Here is a 23,844-nt window from a genome sequence, read left to right as displayed (position 1 = left end):
AAAATTATGTAGACCACGCAACACAAAATTATATAGACCACACAACACAGAATTATATAGACCACGCAACACAAAATTATATAGACTAGGCAACACAAAATTATATAGGCCATGCAACACAAAATTATATAGACCATGCAACACAAAATTATATAGACCACGCAACACAAAATTATACAGACCACGCAACACAAAATTATACAGACCACCCAACACAAAACTACATAGACCACACAACACAAAATTATATAGACCACACAACACAAAATTATATAGACCACACAACACAAAATTATATAGACCACACAACACAAAATTATATAGACCACGCAACACAAAATTATATAGACCACGCAACATAAAATCATATAGACCACACAACACAAAATTATATAGACCACGCAACACAAAATTATATCGACCACGCAACACAAAAATTATATAGGCCATGCAACACAAAATTATATAGACCATGCAACACAAAATTATATAGACCACGCAACACAAAATTATACAGACCACGCAACACAAAATTATACAGACCACGCAACACAAAATTATACAGACCACGCAACACAAAATTATACAGACCACGCAATACAAAATTATACAGACCACGCAACACAAAATTATACAGACCACACAACACAAAATTATATAGACCACGCAACACAAAATTATACAGACCACGCAACACAAAATTATACAGACCACGCAACACAAAATTATACAGACCACGCAACACAAAATTATACAGACCACGCAATACAAAATTATGTAGACCACGCAACACAAAATTATACAGACCACGCAACACAAAATAATGTAGACCACACAACACAAAATTATACAGACCACGCAACACAAAATTATATAGACCACGCAACACAAAATTATATAGACCATGCAACACAAAATTATATAGACCAAGCAACACAAAATTATATAGACCACACAACACAAAATTATATAGACCATGCAACACAAAATTATATAGACCATGCAACACAAAATTATATAGACCATGCAACACAAAATTATATAGATCACGCAACACAAAATTATATAGACCACGCAACACAAAATTATATAGACCACGCAACACAAAATTATATAGACCATGCAACACAAAATTATATAGACCAAGCAACACAAAATTATATAGACCAAGCAACACAAAATTATATAGATCACGCAGCACAAAATTATATAGATAACGGCAACACAAAATTATATAGACCACACAACACAAAATTATATAGACCACACAACACAAAATTATATAGACCACACAACACAAAATTATATAGACCACACAACACAAAATTATATAGAACATGTAACACAAAATAATATAAACCATGCAACACAAAATTATATAGACCACACAACACAAAATTATACAGACCACACAACACAAAATTACATAGACCATGCAACACAAAATTATATAGACCACACAACACAAAATTATACAGACCACGCAACACAAAATTATACAGACCACGCAACACAAAATTATACAGACCATGCAACACAAAATTATACAGACTATGAGAAACAAATTATATAGACCACACAACACAAAATTATATAGATCACACAACACAAAATTATATAGATCACACAACACAAAATTATACAGACCACACAACACAAAATTATATAGATCACACAACACAAAATTATATAGACCACACAACACAAAATTATATAGACCACGCAACACAAAATTAAACAGACCACACAACACAAAATTATATAGACCACGCAACACAAAATTAAACAGACCACACAACACAAAATTATATAGACCACGCAACACAAAATTAAACAGACCACATATAACAAAATTATACAGACCACATACAACACAAAATTATATAGACCACGCAACACAAAATTATAGACCACGCAACACAAAATTATACAGACCACGGCAACATAAAATTATATAGACCACGCAACACAAAATTATATAGACCACGGCAACACAAAATTATATAGACCATGTAAAATTATATAGACCACGCAACACAAAATTATATAGACCACGCAACACAAAATTATATAGACCACCGCAACACAAAATTATATAGACCACGGCAACACAAAATTATATAGACCATGTAAAATTATATAGACCACGCAACACAAAATTATATAGACCACGCAACACAAAATTATATAGACCACGGCAACACAAAATTATATAGACCACGCAACACAAAATTATATAGACCACGGCAACACAAAATTATATAGACCACGCAACACAAAATTATATAGACCACGCAACACAAAATTATATAGACCACGCAACACAAAATTATATAGACCACGGCAACACAAAATTATATAGACCATGTAAAATTATATAGACCACCGCAACACAAAATTATATAGACCACGCAACACAAAATTATACAAACCACACAACACAAAATTATATAGACTACACAACACAAAATTATACAAACCACGCAACACAAAATTATACAAACCACACAACACAAAATTATACAAACCACACAACACAAAATTTTACAAACCACGCAGCACAAAATTTAAACACATGCAACACAACACACAACACAAAATCCTGCAACTCAACACTTACCTGAGGACGAGGGACAGGTAACACTGGTTGAGCACCTGGCTTCACCTTCTCACCTGAAAAAAAAAAGATGTATAGGTGAATCAAAGAAAGAAAAAAAAGAGGAGGAAGAAAAAGAAAAAAGAAAATAATATGAACGAGAAAAAAAATGCGAATAAATACAAGAACAAAGACTAAAAGGAACAAGAAAGGAGTAGAAGAGAAAGAAAAGGGAGAAAAAAGAAGAAAAAACAATAAAAAAAATGTCACTATATATAAATCTCTCTCTCTCTCTCTCTCTCTCTCTCTCTCTCTCTCTCTCTCTCTCTCTCTCTCTCTCTCTCTCTCTCTCTCTCTCTCTCTCTCTCTCTCTCTCTCTCTCTCTCTCTCTCTCTCTCTCTCTCTCTCTCTCTCTCTCTCTCATCCCTTGTTTCCATCTCTTTCCTTGTTAATTCCCTCCTTTCCTCTCTCCCTTCTCTCCCTCGTCATTTTTCCTCCGTGCAAGAGGGGAAGGAAAGCCACCATTGTGTCTCTCTCTCACCCACATCCTCTTCCTCTTTCCTCTTCTCCTCTTCCTTCATTCCTTCATTTTCCATTCTATTTCTGTCTCTCTATCTCCTTCCCCTGTGTCTTTCTCTTTGCTGTGCCTCTTGTCTCTCTTTCTGTCTGTCTATATTTATCTTTTTGTCTATTTGTGTTTATCTATCTATGTCTATCTATCTCTGTTTCCTCTTTCCTTTCCATTTGTAATTTTCTCTTTCTCCAAATTCGCCATTGTTGCATTGCGTTTCTCTTTCTCTCTCTCCCTCTTTCTCTAAAGTTATCTTTCTCTCTCTTATTCTCTCTTACTCTCTCTCTCTTATTCTCTCTCTTACTCTCTCTCTTACTCTCTCTCTCTCTTACTCTCTCTCGCTTACTCTCTCTCTCTCGCTTACTCTCTCTCTCTCGCTTACTCTCTCTCTCTCGCTTACTCTCTCTCTCTCGCTTACTCTCTCGCTTACTCTCACTCTTACTCCTACTCTCTTACTCTCTTACTCTCTCACTCTCTCACTCTCTCACTCTCTCGTTTCCTAGCTTCTTTCTTCCTCCTTTTCACTCCCTTCCTCATCTTTTTATTCCCACCCTTTCTCCCTCCTCTCTCTCTCGCTCCCTCCCTCCCTCCCTCTCTCTCCCTCCCTCTCGAAAGGCAATGAACCAAAGGCACATCAAGTGATCTTTAAATTCTTCAAGCGTATGTCAAAATGATTCATGATACCTCTCTCTCTCTCTCTCTCTCTCTCTCTCTCTCTCTCTCTCTCTCTCTCTCTCTCTCTCTCTCTCTCTCTCTCTCTCTCTCTCTCTCTCTCTCTCTCTCTCTCTCTCTCTCTCTCTCTCTCTCTCTCTCTCTCTCTCTTCCTTCTCTTTGTCCTTTTTTCTTCCTTTCTTCCTTTCCATATTCCTTTCTCTTCCTTATACTATGACTATCTTTCTTTCTTTCTTTCCCTCTTTCTTTCTTTATCTGTCTGTCTGTCTGTCTGTCTGTCTGTCTGTCTGTCCTTCTTTCTCTCCCTCATTTCTTTTCTCCCACAGTTTCTCTCCCTCTCTCTCCCTTCCTCCCCCCCGCCGGTGTGTTTACAAAATCTTAGGAGGAGGAGGAGGAGGAGAGGAGGGGGAGGAGGAGAGGAGAAGAGGAGGGGGAGGAGGAGGAGGGGCGTAAAATGCTGTGTTGAGGGTTATGAAAAGACTCATCCAACCGAGCTCTTCCTCCTCCTCCTCCTCCTCCTCCTCCTCCTCGCTTTGTGACTTCATTACCCAAACAGATCCATCCATCGATTGTTTGTTTTAAGGGAGTTTTTTTTTTCAGTTTGTTCTTTTTTTGTTTGTTTTTTATTACTTTTATTTTTATCTTGTTTTTTGTTACTTCTAGAATCGTTTAAGTCTCCCTTACTTAATCACTTATGTTTTCTTTATTACTTGTTTTGTTCTGTTTACTTGTTTTCTTTCTTACTGACTTGTTTTCTTTATTGATTTTCTTTTCATTTCTTACTTCTTTTACATCTTTTCTTACTTGTTTACTTTATTTCTTGTGTTTTGAAGCGGGTGTTAAGAGGGATATTATCACACACACACACACACACACACACACACACACACACACACACACACACACACACACACACACACACACACACAGGTGAAGGGTACAGGTGAGATACAAGGTAATTCATCTCAGGTAAAAGCAGGTAGACTTGTCCCGATCACTTTCCCTCTTACCCTTCATCATCCACTCCCTTCCCTCTCCCTCCTGCATCATCTCCTCCCTCTATTCTCCCTCCTTCCCCTGCCCCTACTCCCCCTCTCCCCCTCTCCCCTCTTTGCAACAACATATATCGCAACCACCACCACCACCATTACCAAATTCTCCTCCTTTCTCTCCCCCTCCCTCCCCTTCCTTCTTCCTCCTCCTCTTCCTCCTTTTCCTCTCTCTTTATCAACCTACTTCACCTCCTCACCACAATGCCATCACCTTCTTCATCTATCTCCATTTCATCACTACTTCTTCCTTTATTATCAGTGGTAGTGGTGATGGTAGTAGTAGTAGTAGTAGTAGTAGTAGTAGTAGTAGTAGTCGTAGTAGTTTATATTTTACTGCTTTAATGGTTTTTGTTGTTGAAAGAAATTTATATACTGTGAAAAGGGGGAGAGGAAAGAAAGGAAGAAGGGAAAGAAGGGAAGGGAAAGAAGGGAAGAGGGGAGAAAAACAAGAGGAGAGAAGGGAGGGAGGGGAGAAGAGAAAGCTAAAGGGAACGGGAGGGAGGCGGAAAGAAAAAGAGGAGGAAGAGGAAGCGGAGGGAGAGAAGATGGGAGGGAGGGAAATAGGAAGAGAGGGAGAGAGGGAGAGAGAGCGAGAGGGAGGGAGAGAGGAAGACACCCTCCCTCTCCCTCCTTTCCTCCAGTCAACCACCCATGGAAGCTAATGATGTGAGAGAGAGAGAGAGAGAGAGAAAGTGGAGACGGACCAAAATGCCAAAAACAGAGAAAGACAAGAGGGAAGGAAAGGTAGAGAGAATGAATGAAAGGAGGGAGGGGGCATTAGGAAAACGGAGAGAAGTAGAGAAAATGAGTGAATTACTAACGAAGGGGAAGAGGTAGAAGGGGAGAGAAGGGAGGAATCTCTAGGGAGGGGAAGGGAAGAGGGGAGGAAGAGGAGAGAAGAATGCAGCGCGAGGAGGAAGAATATAAAAGTGAATAATAAGAGAAGGGAATGGAGGAAGAGAGAGAGAGAGAGAGAGAGAGAGAGAGAGAGAGAGAGAACGAAAACATTACCACCCTCTTTGTTGCGCAAGTGATAATAATAATAATAATAATAATAATAATAATAATAATAATAATTTACTTTCACTCGCTGAACCTCACCTGAGAAACACCTGTGATTGCTGCGGGTAATTAAACACACACACACACACACACACACACACACACACACACACACACACACACACACACACACACACACACGTAGAAGTAGTAGCAGTAGTAGTTGTAGTAGTAGTAGTAATATATTTGTTGTCTTCGTTACGACTTTTATCTTTATTACTACTACTATTATTATCATTATTATCATCATTATTATTTTTTGTTGCCATTTTCTCCTCCATTATTTCCCCATCACCATCATCATCAGAATCACTTCCCTTTTGCTCCCTTAATACAGAGATCAAACAATTAATCATCTTTCCCTCCCTCCCTCCCTCCCTCCTTTCTGCCCCGTCTCCTTCCTCTCCTCTCTCCCTCTCTCCTCCTCCTCCAACCCACATCATTCTCTTTCTCTTCCTCCTCCATCTTCTTCCTCTTCTCTTCCATCACCCATTCTCGTCTCTCCCTTTCACTGTTTTCTCTCCCTTTTTTTTCCTCCCTATTCTTCCCTCTCTTAATTTTTCCTTCATTCCCTCCGTCTCCATTTTCCTTCTTCCTCCATTTTTCTTCTGTTTCTTCCCATCCCTTTTCTTTCCCTCTCCATACCTTCATTTCTTCCTCCTTATATTTTATCCATCCCTCTCTTTCCCTCCTTATCTCCCTCTATCATTCCTTCGTCCCTCCTTTCTCTTCTTTTCCCCTTCTCTCTTATTCTTCTACATTTTTTTACGCTTTCCAATCATTCCTCTTTCCTCTCTCATTCTCCCTTCATCCCTTCCCTCTCTTTCCCTCCTTATCTCCCTCTTTCATTCCTCCATCCCTCCTTTCTCTTCTTTTTCCATTCCCTCTTATTTTTCTACATTTTTTGACGCTTTCCAATCATTCCTCTTTCCTCTCTCATTCTTCCTTCAGCCCATCCCTCTCTTTCTCTCCTTATCTCCCTCTTTCATTCCTTCATCCCTCCTTTCTCTTCTTTTCTCATTCCCTCTTATTTTTCTACATTTTTTGACGCTTTCCAATCATTCCTCTTTCCTCTCTCATTCGCCCTTCAGCCCTTCCCTCTCGTCCCCTCTTTCCTCTCACCAAGACATAGGAAGGAATCAAAATGGCATATGGAAAGGAAGGAAGAATTGTCGAACTATCACGTCGCTTCCTAATTTTCTTCTTTTTCCCTTTTTTATTTTTTTTTCCTTTATTTGCCTTTTCATTATTTTTCTTTTTTTCTTTCGATGTTTTTTTACGTTTTCTTATCTTCGGTTTCTTTAATCTTATCCTATTTTTATTCTTTTTTTTCTTTTTCTGTTTTCCCTTTTTCTTTCATTTCTTCATTGCGTTAAGTTATTTCTCCCTTTATTTTTCTCTCTTCTCCCTTTGTCTTCATCTCCCTTCTTCTCTCCCTCTTATCAGTTTTCTTTTTACTTTCCTTTCCTTTTTCTCCTTTATCTTCCTTCTTCTTTCTCCCTTTATTTTTCTCTCTTCTCCCTTTGTCTTCATCTCCCTTCTTCTCTCCCTCTTTCTAGTTTTCCTTTTACTTTACTTTCCTTTTTCTCCTTTCTTCTTTTTCCCTTTATATTTTACTTGGTTTCTAATCCTCTCAAATTTTCTCTCTTCTCCCTTTATCTTCGTCTCCCTTCTTCTCCCCATCTTTTCAGTATTCTTTTTCCTTTCCATTCCTTTTTCTCCCTTATCTTCTATCTTCTTTCTCCCTTCCCATATTTTCTCTTCCCTCCCTTTATCTTCCTTCTTCTCCCCCTCTTTTCAGTTTTCTTTTTCCTTTCCTTTCCTTTTCCTCCTTTATCTTCTTTTACTTCCCCTCTGTTTTATTTTTCCTCCTTTATCTCTCATTTCCTATCTACTCCTATTGACTTATTTATTTTGTTTTCTCTCTCATACCCCCATTCTTATCGTCCTCACACGCACACGCACACACACACACACACACACACACACACACACTTCCTACCACTCACATCTTAATTGTCCGGTATGAGGGGAAATGAAGGGGACGACGCCTCTTTCCCCTCATTTTTCCCCCTTCCTTCCCCCTTCCGTTCCCTTCTCTCGCCTCTCCTCCCCTTCCACATCTCACTCCTCCCTCTTATCCTCTTTCTCTTGTCTATCGTTTTTTTTCTTCCACCACATCCATCACTATCCTCCTCTTCTTCCTCCTCTTCCTCTTCCTCCCCCTCCTTTTCCTCCTCTTCTTCCTCCTCTTCCTCTTCCTCCTCCTCCTTTTCCTCCTCTTCTTCCTCCTCTTCCTCTTCCTCCCCCTCCTTTTTCTCCTCTTCTTCCTCCTCTTCCTCTTCCTCCTCCTCTTCTTCCTCCTCTTCTTCTTCCTCCTTTTCCTCCTCTTCTTCCTCCTCTTCCTCTTCCTCCTTCTCCTTTCTCTCCTCCTTCTTCCATTTTCTCCTCCTAAATCTATCTGTATATCTGATGACCTTCTATTTTGCATCGAGTAAGGAAGTTTGCCTAATATTTAATCTTTTTCTTTCCTTTATCTTTCTCTCCTTTCTCTCCCTTCTTCTCCCCCTCTTCTTCTCTCCCTTCTCCCCTTCTTCCCTTCTCCCTTCTTCTCTCCCTTCTTCTCCCCTTCTTCTTCTCTCTCTTCTTCTCACTTTCTTCTGCCCTTCTCCCTTTTTCTCTCCTTCTCCCCCTTTTTTCTCTCCCTTCTTCTCTCCCTCTTTAATACTTTCCTCTCCCTTTACTTTCCTATTTCTCACTTTTTTCTCTTCTCTCCTTTCTACTTCCTCCTATTAAGCCTTTTACGCAGACATACGCGACAAATATAGTTAGACAGGAAAGAGATAACACGACAGATTAAGAAAAAATATAAAAAAAAAAAAGAAGCAAGGAGAGATAGACATTTTTTACAGACTGACAGATGGATAGATACATACATACACACAGACAGGCAAATACATATACAGAAACCAAATAATACATAGATACATAATGACTGATACATATACATACACATTCAAATGACGAGACAAACAGACACAAAAACAGATAGAGAGAAAGACAGACAGAACCGGACGAGATAATAGAACAGGTAGAGACAGCGAGATAATTAATAAACAAGGAAACAGGGAAAGGTAACACAGAAGGAGAGGTAAAGAGAACGTGATAAATGAACAGGAAACGAACAGAGAGAAAGACGAACGAAAAAAAAATAAAGGAAGAAGAAACAAAGAAAACAAATAAAGGAAAAGCGAAATAATAAAACAAAGAAACAAAGACAGAGAGAAAGACAGAGAGATGGGAAAGTAATGCGAACAAGAGAAATAAAGGAAAGAGAAAGAGAAAACAGATAAAGATAGAGAAATAATAAAACAGGGAAACAAAGACAGACAAAGACAGAAAACAGATAAATGAAAAGCAAAATAATACAACAAAGAAACAAAAACAGACAGAAAGACAAACAGAAGGGAAAGTAATGCGAGCGAAAAATGAAATAAAGGAAAGAGAAACAGAGAAAACAGATAAATATAGAGAAAAATAACAAAACAAAGAAACAAAGACAGACAGAAAGACGAACAGAAGTGAAATTAATGCAAACAAGAGAAATAAAATAATGAGAAACAGATAAAGATAAACAGAGATAAACATATAAAAATAAAGCGAAATAAAAAAAACAAGGAAACAAAAACAGACAGACAGACAGAAGAGAAAGTAATGCAGGCGAAAAAAAATAAAGGAAACAAAACAGAAAACAGATAAATGAAAACCAAAATAATAAAACAAGAAAACAAACAGATAGACAGACGGAAAGACAGACAGGTGGAAAAACACAGGTAGAGCGAAATATGATTAATATCGCCCCCTCAAAAGCAGGTGTCACTCCAATTTAGTTCAGGTAATGTTATGCAATTAATACTTTTGCCAAATTACACGTTTTAATAAATACACACACACACACACACACACACACACACACACACACACACCTAGATTATGGTGTCATTGATGGGTCAGGTCACGCGAGGTCAAGTTAAGGTCACCTATCCGAGAAAATACGACAAAAAAACGATACAAGTTTGGAAAAGGGAGTGAAATATAGTGGAAAACGAATACTGATGAAGGGAAAAAAAGAGAAACAGACATATGGATGAAGATGGAAATGATAAGATACAAATGAAATAAAAAGAAAGGAAGGAGAAGAGAAAAAGAAAAAAAATCAGTCAAGACGGACGGAGAAGAAAAGAAAAAGGAGAATGAAAATATTACAAGGGAAAAAAAATTACTTGAAGATTACTTGAAAGAAATATGAAAAAAGCGGAAATTAGCGAAAAAACGAGAGAGAAAAAAAAAAAAATATCGATTTTTCCATCAATAAATCACTGCAGACATTCGACGCCGCCCTGAAAAAAAAAAAAAAAAAAGAGAAAGAGAGAGAGAGGGAGAAGCGGTTCCTTATTCCACACTTCCGGTTTGTGCCATTTGAGGAGGAGGAGGAGGAGGAGGAGGAGGGAGGAGGTCAATGGTTCGGAACTGGTGGATAAAAGAGAGAGAGAGAGAGAGAATAAAATATACATGACAACAAATTATGAAAGCGTGTGTGTTAACAATTCTATATCAGGTGTAATATTCTTGTTCTCTCTCACCTGCCTCCTTTGTTAATTACGATTCTTACCTGTCAGTATTATCTACCTGACCTATCTATCTATTTATCTATCTCTATCTATCTACTAATCTTTCTACCCACTTGTATTCATATATGTTTAGTTTATCTATCTATCTGTCTGTCTATCTATCTATGTTTCTATCTATCTATCTATCTATTTATATCTATCAATTAATCTTTTTACCCACTTGTATTCATATATGTTTAGTTTATCTATCTATCTGTCTATCTATGTTTCTATCTACCTATCTATCTATCTGTCTATCTCTATCTACTTATCTTGTTGCCCACTTGTATTCATATATGTTTAGTCTGTCTATCTATCTATCTATCTATCTATCAAATTCTCTCTACCAACTTCTATTCATGTCCATCTCTATCATCTATCTACTCATCCATCTTCATTTGTCAACCTATTAATGTATCTATGTATCTATCAATCTATCTATCTATCTATCTATCTATTAAAGGGATGAAGTGACATTTATGGAGAGAATGTCATGGAGAGAGAGGGAGAGAGAGGGAGGGAAGGAGAGAAGGGAGGGAGGGAGATAATAAATTGAGGAAAGGAGGGGAAGGGAGAGAGAGAGAGAGAGAGAGAGAGAAGAAAGGAGAGAACGGAAACAAGTCCCAACATTATAACCCTTCTCTCCCTACCCCCCCTTTCTCTCTCTCTCTCTCTTTCTCTCTCTCTCTCTCTCATCCCATTAACACACCTTTACGTGGAGAGAAAGAGGAGAGGAAAAGGGGGAAGGGAGAGGTATTTTGTGTCAAGTGAGGGGAGGGGAAGGGGAGGGGAAGGGGAGAGGATGGGTGCGAAGAATGGGGTCATGTGAAGGAGTTTAAGTGAGGGGAAGAGAGGGGAAGGAAGGGATGGGGAAGGAAGGGAGGGGAAGGAAGGGAAGGGAAGAAAGGGTAAGGAAAAGAGGGAAGGAAGATGAGTGCAAGGGTGGGGAGGGAAAGGAAGGGGAGGGGAAGGAAGGGGAGGGAAAGGGTGGAAAGGGGATGGAAGGTGAGGGGAAGGAAGGGATGGGGAAGAAAGAGGAGGGGAAGGAAGGGAAAGGGAAGTAAGGGGAACGGAAGAAAGGGGAAGGAAGGGGAGGGGAAGGGTGGAGAGGGAAAGGAAGGGTGGAGAGGGGAGAGGGGGGAAGGGGAGGAGGAGGAAGGGGAGGGAAAGGGTGGGGAGGGGAGGGAAAGGGTGGGGAGGGGAGGGGAAGGGTGGGGAGGGGAGGGGAAGGATCGGGAGGAGAAGGAAGGGAAGGGAAAGGGTGGGGAGGGGAAGGGGAGGGAGAGAAAAGGAAAGAGGGGAACGAAATGCGTCTCTTTCTATCTTTATTTTTCTTTCTCTTCTCTCCATCTATATTCTTTTTTCTCTGTTTTCTTGTTTTTCTTCTTTTATGGTGTTTTTTGTTTTCCTCTTTTCCGAGACAATCTTTCTTCCTTTTCTCCTCATTTCTATTACTTTTTCTTCCGCTTTTCATTTTGTTTTCTTCCTCCTCCTCCTTCTCCTCTTCCTCTTCCTCCTCTTCCTCATTCGCTGATTCATTTCTTAATTGATTTTTCTTTACTATTTCCTTCTCTTCATATCTCATCCACTTCCCTATTCTTCTCCCCCTCTTCTTCGTCTTCCTCCTCCTTCATTCTCCTTTACTCCTCTTTCTTCTGTTCCTCCTTCCTTTCTTCACTTTCTTCCATGGGACTTGTTATTCTTATCGTCCTCCTCTTCCTCTTCCTCCTCCTCCTTCTCTTCGTTCTCCTTTTCCTTTTCTTCTTCCCCTCCATTCTCCTCTTCCTTTTCTTCCTCCTCCTCCTCCTCCTTTTCTTCTTCCTCTCCTTTCTCCTCTTCCTTTTCTTCTTCGTGTCCATTCTCCCCTTCCTTTTCTTCCTCCTCCTCCTCCTCTTCTTCTCTTTCTTCTTCTTCTTCTTCCTCTTCCTCTTCTTCCTCTACTTCCTCTTCCTCCTCCACAATTTATTATCATCACTTTGTTGGTTGTTTTCTCTCCTTCTCTCACTCTTTCTCTCACTCTCCATAATAAATTCTAATGAGTTTTCTTTCCTCTCCCTCCCTCCCTCTCTCCCTCTCCCTCTCCCTCTCACCTCTCCTTCACAGTTTTCATCTTGTCCTTCCTTTCCTTCTCCTTTTTTTTGTTTAACCTTTTCTTTTTTTTTCTTATTTGCTTATTTCCTTCACGTATTATTTTTTTCTTTTTTGTGGTTCCTTCTTTTGTGTCCTTATATTTTGTGTTTTCTTTTCTCTCTTCCTTTCTTCCTTCCTTTCTATTCATTCATACTTCCTTCCCCTTCTTTTTTTCCTTTCTTTATTTGTTTTATTCTTTTATTTTATTTCCTTATATATACATTTTATTTTCTTATTTTTCGTCTTTTTTTACTTTCCCTTCTTTCTTCTCGCCTCCTTTTCTTCCTTCCCTCTTAATTCCTTCATTCATTCATTTTCCTTCTATTCCTTCTCTCTCTCTCTCTCTCTCTCTCTCTCTCTCTCTCTCTCTCTCTCTCTCTCTCTCTCTCTCTCTCTCTCTCTCTCTCTCTCTCTCTCTCTCTCTCTCTTATGTCAGCTATTTACTATTTGAAAGTGTGTGGGGTCTTGTGAAGGAGTTTAAGTGAAGGGAAGAGAGGGGAGGGGAAGGAAGGAAAGGGAATGGGTAGAAAGGGGAAGGGAAGAGAGGGGAAGGAAAGGGAGGAGAGGGGAGGGGAAGGAAGGGGAGGGGAGGGAAAGGGAAGGGGAAGGGACAAGAGGGGAAGGAAGGGGAGGGGAAGGAAGAAGAGGGGAAGGAAGGAAAGGGGAAGGCTAGGGAGGGAAGGGAAGAGAGGGGAAGGAAGGGGAGGAGAAGGGAGGGGAAGGAAGGGAAGAGGGAGCGGATGGAAGAAGAGGGGAAGGGTGGGGAGGGGAAGGAAGGGAGGAGGAGAGGGAAGAGAGGGAGAAAGAGATGAACGAAATGGGTCTCTCTCTATCTTTATCTCTTATGTTTTCTCCGTTTTCTGTTTTCTATTCTGTATACATTAAAATAGGTCTTTCAAGAGGAGGGTATCTGGACACCTCTCCTCCCGAAATTGACCTCTCTTTCGGCCACGTCTTTGGATTCTTTTTGGGAGCAGTGAGTAGCGGGCTTTTTTTTATTATTGTTTACTTTTTTGTGCCCTTGAGCTGTCTCCTTTGTTGTAAAAAAAAAAAAAAAAAGTGGTAAGAATGTGTCACTATTGAGAATTCCTATGTATTCGTTCCACTTGTTAAACACTTCTTAAGCACTTTTCCCTCCCTTTTCTTCCCCCTTTTCCCTTCACTCCCTTTGCCTCCCTCACCCCCTCTCACCCTCCCTCACTCTCCCTTAACACTTCTTATGCACTTCTACCTCCCTTTTCTTCCCCCTTTTCCCTTCACTCCCTTTGTCTCGCTCACCCCCTCTCACCCTCCCTCATCTCCCTCATTCTCCCTTAACACATCGTACGCACTTCTATACCTCCCTTTTTCTTCCCCCTTTTCAATCACTCCCTTTGTCTCCCTCACCCCCTTCACCGTCCGTCATCTCCCTCAACACATCGTATGCACTTCTACCTCCCTTTTCTTCCCCCTTTTCCCTTCACTCCCTTTGCCTCCCTCACCCCCTCTCACCCTCCCTCATCTCCCTCATTCTCCCTTAACACATCGTACGCACTTCTATACCTCCCTTTTTCTTCCCCCTTTTCAGTCACTCCCTTTGTCTCCCTCACCCCCTCACCCTCCCTCATCTCCCTCACTCTCCCTTAACACATCGTACGCCCTTCTATACCTCCCTTTTTCCTCCCCCTTTTCAGTCACTCCCTTTGTCTCCCTCACCCCCTCTCACCCTCCCTCATCTCCCTCACTCTCCCTTAACACTTCTTATTCACTTCTTCCTCCCCTTTTCCTCTCCCTTTTCAGTCACTCCCTTTGTCTCCCTCACCCCCTCTCACCCTCCCTCATCTCCCTTATTCTCCCTTAATTACTCATCCTCCCCAACGCACCCTAACCTACTTTACCTTCATCCTTTTCTCACCTTTATCTCCCTTTCCATTTATTTTTTTCATCCTTTTCCTTCCTCTCCCTTAACCTTTCTCTCCTTTTCCTTTTCTCTCCCTTTTCTTTTTCTCCCATTCCCTTTCACTCCTTTTCCTTTTCTCTCCCTTTTATTTTTCTCCCATTCCCTTTCTCTCCCTTTACCTTTCTCTCCCTTTACCTTTCTCTCCCTTTACCTTTCTCTCCCTTTACCTTTCTCTCCCTTTACCTTTCTCTCCCTTTACCTTTCTCTCCCTTTACCTTTCTCTCCCTTTATCTTTCTCTCCCTTTATCTTTCTCTCCCTTTATCTTTCTCTCCCTTTATCTTTCTCTCCCTTTATCTTTCTCTCCCTTTATCTTTCTCTCCCTTTATCTTTCTCCTTTTTCTCTCCTTTATCTTTCTCTCCTTTACCTTTCTCTCCTTTACCTTTCTCTCTCCTTTGCCTTTCTCTCCTTTACCTTTCTCTCCTTTGCCTTTCTCTCCTTTACCTTTCTCCTTTTCCTTTTCTTTCTCTCCTTTACCTTTCTCTCCTTTACCTTTCTCTCCTTTACCTTTTCCCTCCCTTTACCTTTCTCTCCCTTTACCTTTCTCTCCCTTTACCTTTCTCTCCCTTTATCTTTCTCTCCCTTTATCTTTCTCTCCCTTTATCTTTCTCTCCCTTTACCTTTCTCTCCCTTTACCTTTCTCTCCCTTTACCTTTCTCTCCCTTTACCTTTCTCTCCCTTTACCTTTCTCTCCCTTTACCTTTCTCTCCCTTTACCTTTCTCTCCCTTTACCTTTTCTCTCCTTTACCTTTCTCCCTTTACTTTCTCCCATTCCCTTTCTCTCCCTTTACCTTTCTCCTTTATCTTTCTCTCCTTTATCTTTCTCTCCTTCCTTTCTCTCCTTTATCTTTCTCTCCTTTTATCTTTTCTCCTTTACCTTTCTCTCCCTTTACCTTTCTCTCCCTTTACCTTTCTCTCCCTTTATCTTTCTCTCCCTTTATCTTTCTCTCCCTTTATCTTTCCCTCCCTTTATCTTTCTCTCCCATTCCCTTTCTCTCCCTTTACCTTTCTCTCCCATTCCCTTTCTCCCCCTTTATCTTCTTCTCCCTTCTCCTTCCATAATCCCTTTCCCTCCCCCCTTTCACTTCCACACATCCATGAATTCCTACGCTCCACCCTTTCTTCTCCCATCACTCCTGTCCCTCCCTCCCTTCCCTTTCCCTCACCCCCTTAACTCCTAAACACCCTTCACCCTTTTCCATCCCCTTTCCAACCTACGTGTCCTTCACCCTTTGACTTCTTCCACCTCTTCCCTCCCTTCCTTCCTTTCCCTCAACCCTTTAACTCTTACACCCCCCCACTTCCATCCCCTTCCCAACCTACCTCTTCTTCACCTTTTCCACCCCTTTCCCTCCCTTCCCTTCCCCACCCTCTTACCCCTTACCCTATTATACCCCCTTCCCAACCTACCTACACTCAATCCTTTCACTCCCTCCACCCCTTCCCTCTCTTCACCCCTTTCCCCCCTCCCCCCCCGGCCATGGACCATTAGGTGGGTGCGGGAATCAGCCTCGCGCCATAAATCCCGCCAAGTAGTGTCGTTATTACAGTTAATAGGACTTTTATTTAGCATATTTAATGGCGTGTTTAGAATGAAACGCACCAGCGAGACTTATTGTAAAATCAATACACGGGGGGGAGGGAGGGAGGGGAGGGGAGGAGGGAGGGTGGGTGGGAGGGTTTGTGTATAGGAAGGGAAGCGGGAAGGAAGAGAGGAGGTAAAAGAGAAGGAAGAGGAGGAGAAGAGAAAGAGGAGGAAAGAGGAAGGGGAGGAGAAGGAGGAGGCGAGGGAAGGGAAGAGGAGGGAATATGGGAAGGTATAAGGGAAGGGAAGAGGGAAAGGAAGACAGGAAAGGAAAGGAAAGGAAAGGAAAGGGAAGGGAAGGGAAGGGAAGGGAAGGGAAGGGAAGGGAAGGAAGAGGGCGGGACGGGAAGAAACGAGAAGGGAAGGGAAGGGAAGGGAAGGGAAGGGGAGACAAGGAAAAGAGAGGAAATGAGAATCGAGAGAAACTGAAACGATTTGGGGAGGAAGGAAGAATAAAAGGAGGGAGGAGGAGCAGACAGGAGGAAGGAAGGAAGTGAAAAACGAGCAACGGACGTGGGAAAAAAAAGAGGAAAATGAAGGAAACAAAAAAAGAAAAAACTGGAAAATGAAAATCGAAAAATGGAAATAGAAAAATGAAAAAGACATGACAAAAAATAGACAAGAAATAGAATAGACTGAAGAAAACGATAATCAGAGGAACCAAAAAAGAAAGGAAAATAGAAAAGAAAAGAAATGAACGATAAAAAAAATAAAAAAAAATAAAAAAAAATAAAAAAAAGGAGGAATGAAACAAAATGGGAAATGAAAAGGAAACGAAGATAAAATAAACAAAATAAATAAATAAAATGGAAAATGAAATAAATAAAATAAAAAGAACAAAACAAAGAAAAAAAGAAAGAAAAAGAAAAAAAAATACCGAAACAAAATACAAACCCAAAAAAAACATAAGGACAAAAAAATAAACAAAGAGAAGAATAGGAAAATTATGTAAAAGGTAAAGAGGGGGAGGGGGAGGGAGGGAGGGGGAGGAACATTGGTGGTGGAAGTATTATAACATGAAGGGCAAATGAGAGAGAGAGAGAGAGAGAGAGAGAGAGAGAGAGAGAGAGAGAGAGAGAGAGAGAGAGAGAGAGAGAGAGAGAGAGAGAGAGAGAGAGAGAGAGAAAGGGAGGGAAATATGTACTGTGGTCTAGGTGGTGGACATTTTTTCCCCGCACACGTACACACACACACACACACACACACACACACACACACACACACACACACACACACGCGGGCCCGAGGGACACACCTGGACGAAAAAAAAAAACGAATGACAATGAAATGTAAATGAAATACCGGACGAATTTGCCTCAATATACCTGGTAAGGGGGGGGGGGGGGGTTAGTGGTGGTGGTGGTGGTGGGGGTGGTAGTGGTGATGGTGGTGGTGGTGGTGGTCATTAATGATGGGAAGGGAAGGGAAGGGAAGGAAAAGGACGGGAAAGGAAGGGAAGGGAAGAGAAGGGCAGGAAAGGGAAGGGAAGGGAAGGGAAAGGAAGGAAAGGAAAGGAAGGAAAGGGAAAAGAAGGAAAGGGAGGGAAGGAAAGGAAAGGAAAGGAAAAGGAAAGGAAGGGAAACGAAGGGAAGGAAGGTATAAATGAATGGGTTAATGAAAAAACGTAGAGAGCAAATGAAAAGAATGAAAAGAAAAGGGAAACGAATGGAAGGGAAAGAAAGGGATAGAGAGGAAGAGATTGGAAGAGGCGGAAACGGGGAGAGATTAGGAAGAAAAGGAGAGAGGGGTCTTACACACACACACACACACACACACACACACATATGAACAAACAAAAACACTTACACACAAGATAAAACAAAAGACAAAAAAAACACTAATAAAACAGAGAGAAGGGAGAGGAATGAGGTGAGGAAGGAAATGTTTGGCGGGACTGTGAGGAAAGGAGGAAATGGGAGGGACGGAGGAGGAGGAGGAGATGGAGGAGGAGGAGGCAAGAGAAACAGAGAGAGAGAGAGAGAGAGAGAGAGAGAGAGAGAGAGAGAGAGAGAGAGAGAGAGAGAATGTGGCCGTTGGGGAGTCTAAGAAGAGAAACTGTCACTACAATCACACTATTTTTGGTATGACATGGAGGAGGAGGAGGAGGAGGAGGAGGAGGAGGAGGAGGAGGAGCAGGTGAAGGAGACGACCAGTATTTCTTATATAGACAATGGAGATGATAGATGCGAGAGAGAGAGAGAGAGAGAGAGAGAGAGAGAGAGAGAGAGAGAGAGAGAGAGAGAGAGAGAGAGAGAATAGAATAAGACATAATCGCAAACTAAAGAATAAACAAGAAAACACAAAATAAACAATAAGTAAAAAAAACATCAAAACAAAAGCCGAGAAGCGATAAAATAAACAAATATATAACAAACAAATAATAAACTAATAAAAATGAATAAAATAATAATAAAAAACAAAACAAACAAAACAGAAAGCAAAAACTCCTCCGAATTTTACTTAACAAACTCGTCATTTTACTTTCTTCTCATTTTTTTCTTAAACAAAATAAACAAAAGCATAATTAAGTAAAAAAAACAAATAGGTACAGAATATCGTTACTTACTGAACTGTTTATCCGTTTTCATTTATCTTTTTATGCTTTTCGTCTTCACAAACACCAAACAAAATTAAAGGAAAAAACATTAACTGGAGACAAATCAACAAAAAAGTACAAAATATGGTCACTTATTGAATTGTTTATCTATTTACTTATACTTTCATTTATCTATCTATACTTTTCTCCTTTCAAATACTTAACAAATCTATAGAAAAAATTTAAGTAAAAAAAATCAACAGAAAAAGTAGAGTATATCGTTACTAATTGAAAGAAAGAAAGGAAGGAAGGAAGAAAGGAAGCATGAAAGAAAGAAAGGAAGGATGAAAGAAAGAAAGGAAGGATGAAAGAAAGAAAGAAAGGAAGGATGAAAGAAAGAAAGGAAGGATGAAAGAAAGGAAGGATGAAAGAAAGGAAGGATGAAAGAAAGAAAGGATGAAAGAAAGAAAGAAAGAAAGAAAGAAAGGAAGGATGAAAGAAAGAAAGGAACGATGAAAGAAAGAAAGGAAGGATGAAAGAAAAAAAGGAAGGATGAAAGAAAGTAAGGATGAAAGAAAAAGGATGAAAGAAAGAAAAGAAAAAAGAAAAGAAAAAGGAAGGAAGAAAGAAAGAAAGAAAGAAAGAGAGCAATTGTTTAATATACTGACATCATTTCATTTATCTATCTACACTTTTCTCCTTTCAAACACTCAACAAATCTAAGGAAAAACATAACTGGGAAAAAATCAACAAAAAAGTCCAAAATATCGAAACTAATTCAAATGTTTATCTATCCACTTATCTTTTAATTTATCTATTTATACTTCCCTCCTCTCAAACACTCAACAAATTAAAAAAAAAAAACATAACCAGACAAAAATTAATAAGTATAGAATATTGTCACTTCCCGAATTGTCTATCTATTTACTTACTGTTTATTTATTTTTTTTATTTATACTTTTCTTCACTCAAACACTCAACAAAAATAAGAAAAAAAAACTAGGTAAAGAAATTATGAAGTGATGAATGTTGTCGCTTAATTTATTGTCACTAAATGCTTATCTGTTTTATCTTTTCGTGTATATGTTTCTACTTTCCTTCTCTCAAACATCTAACGAAACTAAGAAAAAAACATCTACAATTAAATAAGAACAAAACAAATAAGTCACTGAATGAGCTTTTCTTCTCTATTTTCTTATCTTTTTATGTACATATTTCTACTTTCCTTCTCTCAAATATCTTATCAAAATTAAGGAAAATCGTAACTAGAATAAAATAAGTACAAATAAGTCACTGAATGAGCTTTTTTTTTCTCTTTTTAATTATCTTTTCACTTATCAACCTATACTTTCCTTCTCTCAGTCACTTAACAACACTAAGGAAAAATATAACTAGGTAAAAAGTAAGAGAGTACAACAAATCTTCACTTATTAAACTGTTTCTCTATTGACTCATTTTTATCTATCTATCTATCTATCTATCTATCTATCTATCTGTCCATCTATCTATCTATTTGTCTATCTATACTTATCTTCGCCCAAGCTTTATAGAACTAAAAAAAAAAGCAAAACTAGATAACGAGGAACAAATAAACAAAAAATAAAATCACATATCCGCCTATCTTTCAACAATCTCTGTACATGTATTTTCACTTTTAATTTTACCCCCAAGGAATATCTAATCACTTTTCCTACTCCTCCCTCTTTCCCTCCCTCCCTCTCTCCCTCCCTCCCTCCCTCTCCTGCAGACATTACCCGCTCCATTAGGCAAGATACTACACGTGTTATTTAAATACATGACGTTACCAAATACACCTGTGGCTGGGGACAGGTGTGTGTGTGTGTGTGTGTGTGTGTGTGTGTGTGTGTGTGTGTGTGTGTGTGTGTGTGTGTGTGTGTGTGTCACCTTAATTGCCCCCTAATGCCCCTAATGACTCCACCTGGCCGCCACACGCAGGTAATCAGGAGGTAAATAGACAGGTAAAAATGTGAGCAAAAATTAAACATTAGACGCAGGTTAGTAAAATAGATCGATAGGTAAGTAGGTGGTAAGTAAGTAGATAAGTAGGCAGGTAGGTAGGTAGGTAAGTAGAATGGCAGGTAATTGGTATATTTTCTTACACCTATGAACACCTGAGCTTAAAATTGGTGACCTTATTTCTTCACCTGTTTTCCTTTCCTATAATTAGAAGTCTCCTCTTCCTCTCTATCCTATTATTATTATTATTATTATTATTATTATTATTATTATTCCTCTCAGTTGTCAGATCCTCCTCCTCCTCTTCCTCCTCCTCCTCCTCCTCCTCCTGTCACCCCCCATCACCCTTCCTCCCCATCACCAAATGAAGCCCTCACCCCTACCCATCCCTGCCCATTAATGTCACTTTCCTCCCCAAGCCCATCACCACAGCCCCCCCTCCCCATATCCCCCCCTCACCTCCTACTTCCCTCCCCTCACCACACACACCCCTTCCTCCCCACCTCACCACAACCCCCCCCTCCCCATACCCCTTCACCCCCCCTACCTCCCCACCATCACTACAGCCCCCCCTCCCCATACCCCTTCACCCCCCTTCCTCCCCACCATCACCACCACAAGACATGCCAGACACCATCACCACCACCATCACCACCACAGACGAGGATCATAAAGCATACCTTCACCACCACCACCACCATCATCATCACCACGCAATACCTCATCACTATCCGTATCATCACCATCATCACCATTACACAACACCAGATCATCCCCATCACCACCATCATCACCATCACCACCAAAACAACCTTCTGCCTTCACCTCTGTAAATAGGAAAGTTGTAAGTAAATAAAGTATAAGTTAATGTGTAGGTAAATAAGTAGGTAGGTAAGTATGTCAGTAATCTAATAGGAAGGTTAGTAAGTAAGGTAAGTAGGTAGATAGGAAAGTAGGTAAGGAGGAAAGTAGGTAGGTAAGTAGAAAAGTAGGTTAGCAGGGAAGTAGATTTGTAGGTAGGAATTCTGTGGTAAGTAGGTAAAAAGCCAAATCTGTAAGTAGACAAGTACACGTCATCTACAATCACCATCTTCACCATCACCACAACCATCACCACAACCATCATTATCATCACCACCACCGTCATCATCATCACCATTACCATCTTCCCTATCATCACCATCACCTCAACACCACCACCACCATCATCATCACCATCATCACCATCACCATCACTAAGACCACCACCACCACCGCTATCATCACCACCATCACCACTACCACCATCATCACCATCACCATTTTCCCTATCACCACCATCACCTTAATACCATCATCACCACCATCATCACCATCACAACCACCACCACCATCACCGCCACCACCACCATCACCACCGCATCACCTTCGCCTCCCAGTGACACCTGCGCGCGGGGACAGGTGGGTCGGCTGTCACCACCTGGCCGCCAGCTGCCCAACACAAGGTCACGGCGGAGGCTCACCATTGTTCTCTCCTCCTCGTCCCCGCCGCCATTTGTCCGCGTCAACTCCTGAAGGCGGTGACGTGGTGGGGGGGGAGGGGGTGTGACGTGGGGGGGGGGAGGGGGTGTGACGTGGTGGTGGGGGGAAGTGAAAATAACAGAATGATGTGTGGAGAAAAAACAGGAGGAGGAGGAGGAGGAAAAAAAAGCGAATCCAGAAAGAAGAAAGGAAAACGAACTGAAGAAAGATGATAGTGTGTGTGTGTGTGTGTGTGTGTGTGGCGTTATACAGACATTGAGCTATACTCGTGCGTTCCGTCTCCACGTCTCAAGCGGTCAAGTTTATCTTTAGTAATTTTAATATTTTCCCCTTTTTTTACCTTCGATCTGTAGCGCCTTCTAGCAGGATTGTCCCCAGCCCGTTAGTGGTGCAGGCAAGTTTTATAGCGGCGCCATTCTTGCTTGGCTCATGCTGACCCCCTCCCCTGAACTCATCTTTGGAGTCTCATCTCATGGAACTCATCTAGAGAGTTTCGTCAGAGTCCGGACTGGTATGTGATCCTTAGGACAGTATGTGGGTAGTCGAAGGCCACTCGGAGGTGACTGAAAATTGTCAGCTTGTTGAGGCGGGAGGGACTCGAACTCGGCGCCTCCAGGACACAGCCACTGCCTGGGCGATCTGTATATGTTCTGGCCGGCAACCAGTTCAGTGCATCTATATGTGAAATTAAAATTCTTGAAATATTTCGAGCATTTTTTTTCTCACCATCTGCCCCCACCCCCCACCCCCACCCCCCCTCCCGAAGAAAAAATATACAAACAAATCTTCCCTGTCTATTCTGACTCCTCCCATTATTGTCCAGAACACTGCAATCCTGTCATCTCCCTTTTTCCTCGTTCTCCCAAGGATGGCAGACCCGGCTCTTCCAGTCTTCCTTTGTACGATAAATCTGTCAGCTGGGGACGATCTGGCAGGCTGGATCTTTGTGTGTTCTCAGTCCTGTTTATGTTTTTTTTCTTTTCATGTGTTTATTGCATCCCGGGTCTGACCTGAGCCATTATCAACACCGTCGCTTCGTCCAGGTGCCGGAATGCCGCTCCCACTTTTGTCGACGGCGTACAAGTCCTCGGCAATCATGCTAATCTGTTGATCGGGCGACGACCATCCTGCACCAACTCGTCCTCTCGCTTCAGTAATTTGTTCATTTCTCATTGAATAACTCAATAGAGGTCTCCATTATTTTGTTTCTTTTATTCACTATCATTCCCGGCCGTGGATCTATTGGCCGGGCAGGCGGTGGTTGAGTAGTCAGTGTGCAGGCGCGGTGTCCTGGAGGGCCCGGGTTCAAGTCCCGTCCGCCGCTACACGCTGGCATTCTTCAGTCATCGCCGAGCGGCCGAAAACTACCCACATGCTCTCCTGATGACCGCCCATCAACCCGAAACTCTAAGAAGATCAAGTGGAGCTCCGGGGACACAAGAACCAAGCAAGAATGGCGTCACTATAAAACACTAGCACAGACTGGGGCCGACCAGCAGACCCATTAACTAAAAGAATGCCCGTGGGGACCATG

General features: G+C 41.1%; 1 long non-coding RNA gene across 1 annotated transcript in view; it reads right to left on the bottom strand.

The window, feature by feature from the left end:
* Window positions 1-2,618: 2,618 nt before the first annotated feature.
* LOC127005536 (uncharacterized) overlaps window positions 2,619-23,844 on the bottom strand; it is a 119,010-nt gene continuing 97,784 nt past the window's right edge. Inside the window, exon 4 of the long non-coding RNA XR_007758664.1 lies at window positions 2,619-2,673. This is a non-coding gene — a long non-coding RNA (uncharacterized LOC127005536). The remainder of the gene's footprint in view (window positions 2,674-23,844) is intronic.

The sequence above is a fragment of the Eriocheir sinensis genome, chromosome 30, assembly GCF_024679095.1.
Source record: "Eriocheir sinensis breed Jianghai 21 chromosome 30, ASM2467909v1, whole genome shotgun sequence".
NCBI lineage: Eukaryota > Metazoa > Arthropoda > Malacostraca > Decapoda > Varunidae > Eriocheir > Eriocheir sinensis.
This window is presented reverse-complemented; position numbering and strand designations above follow the sequence as displayed.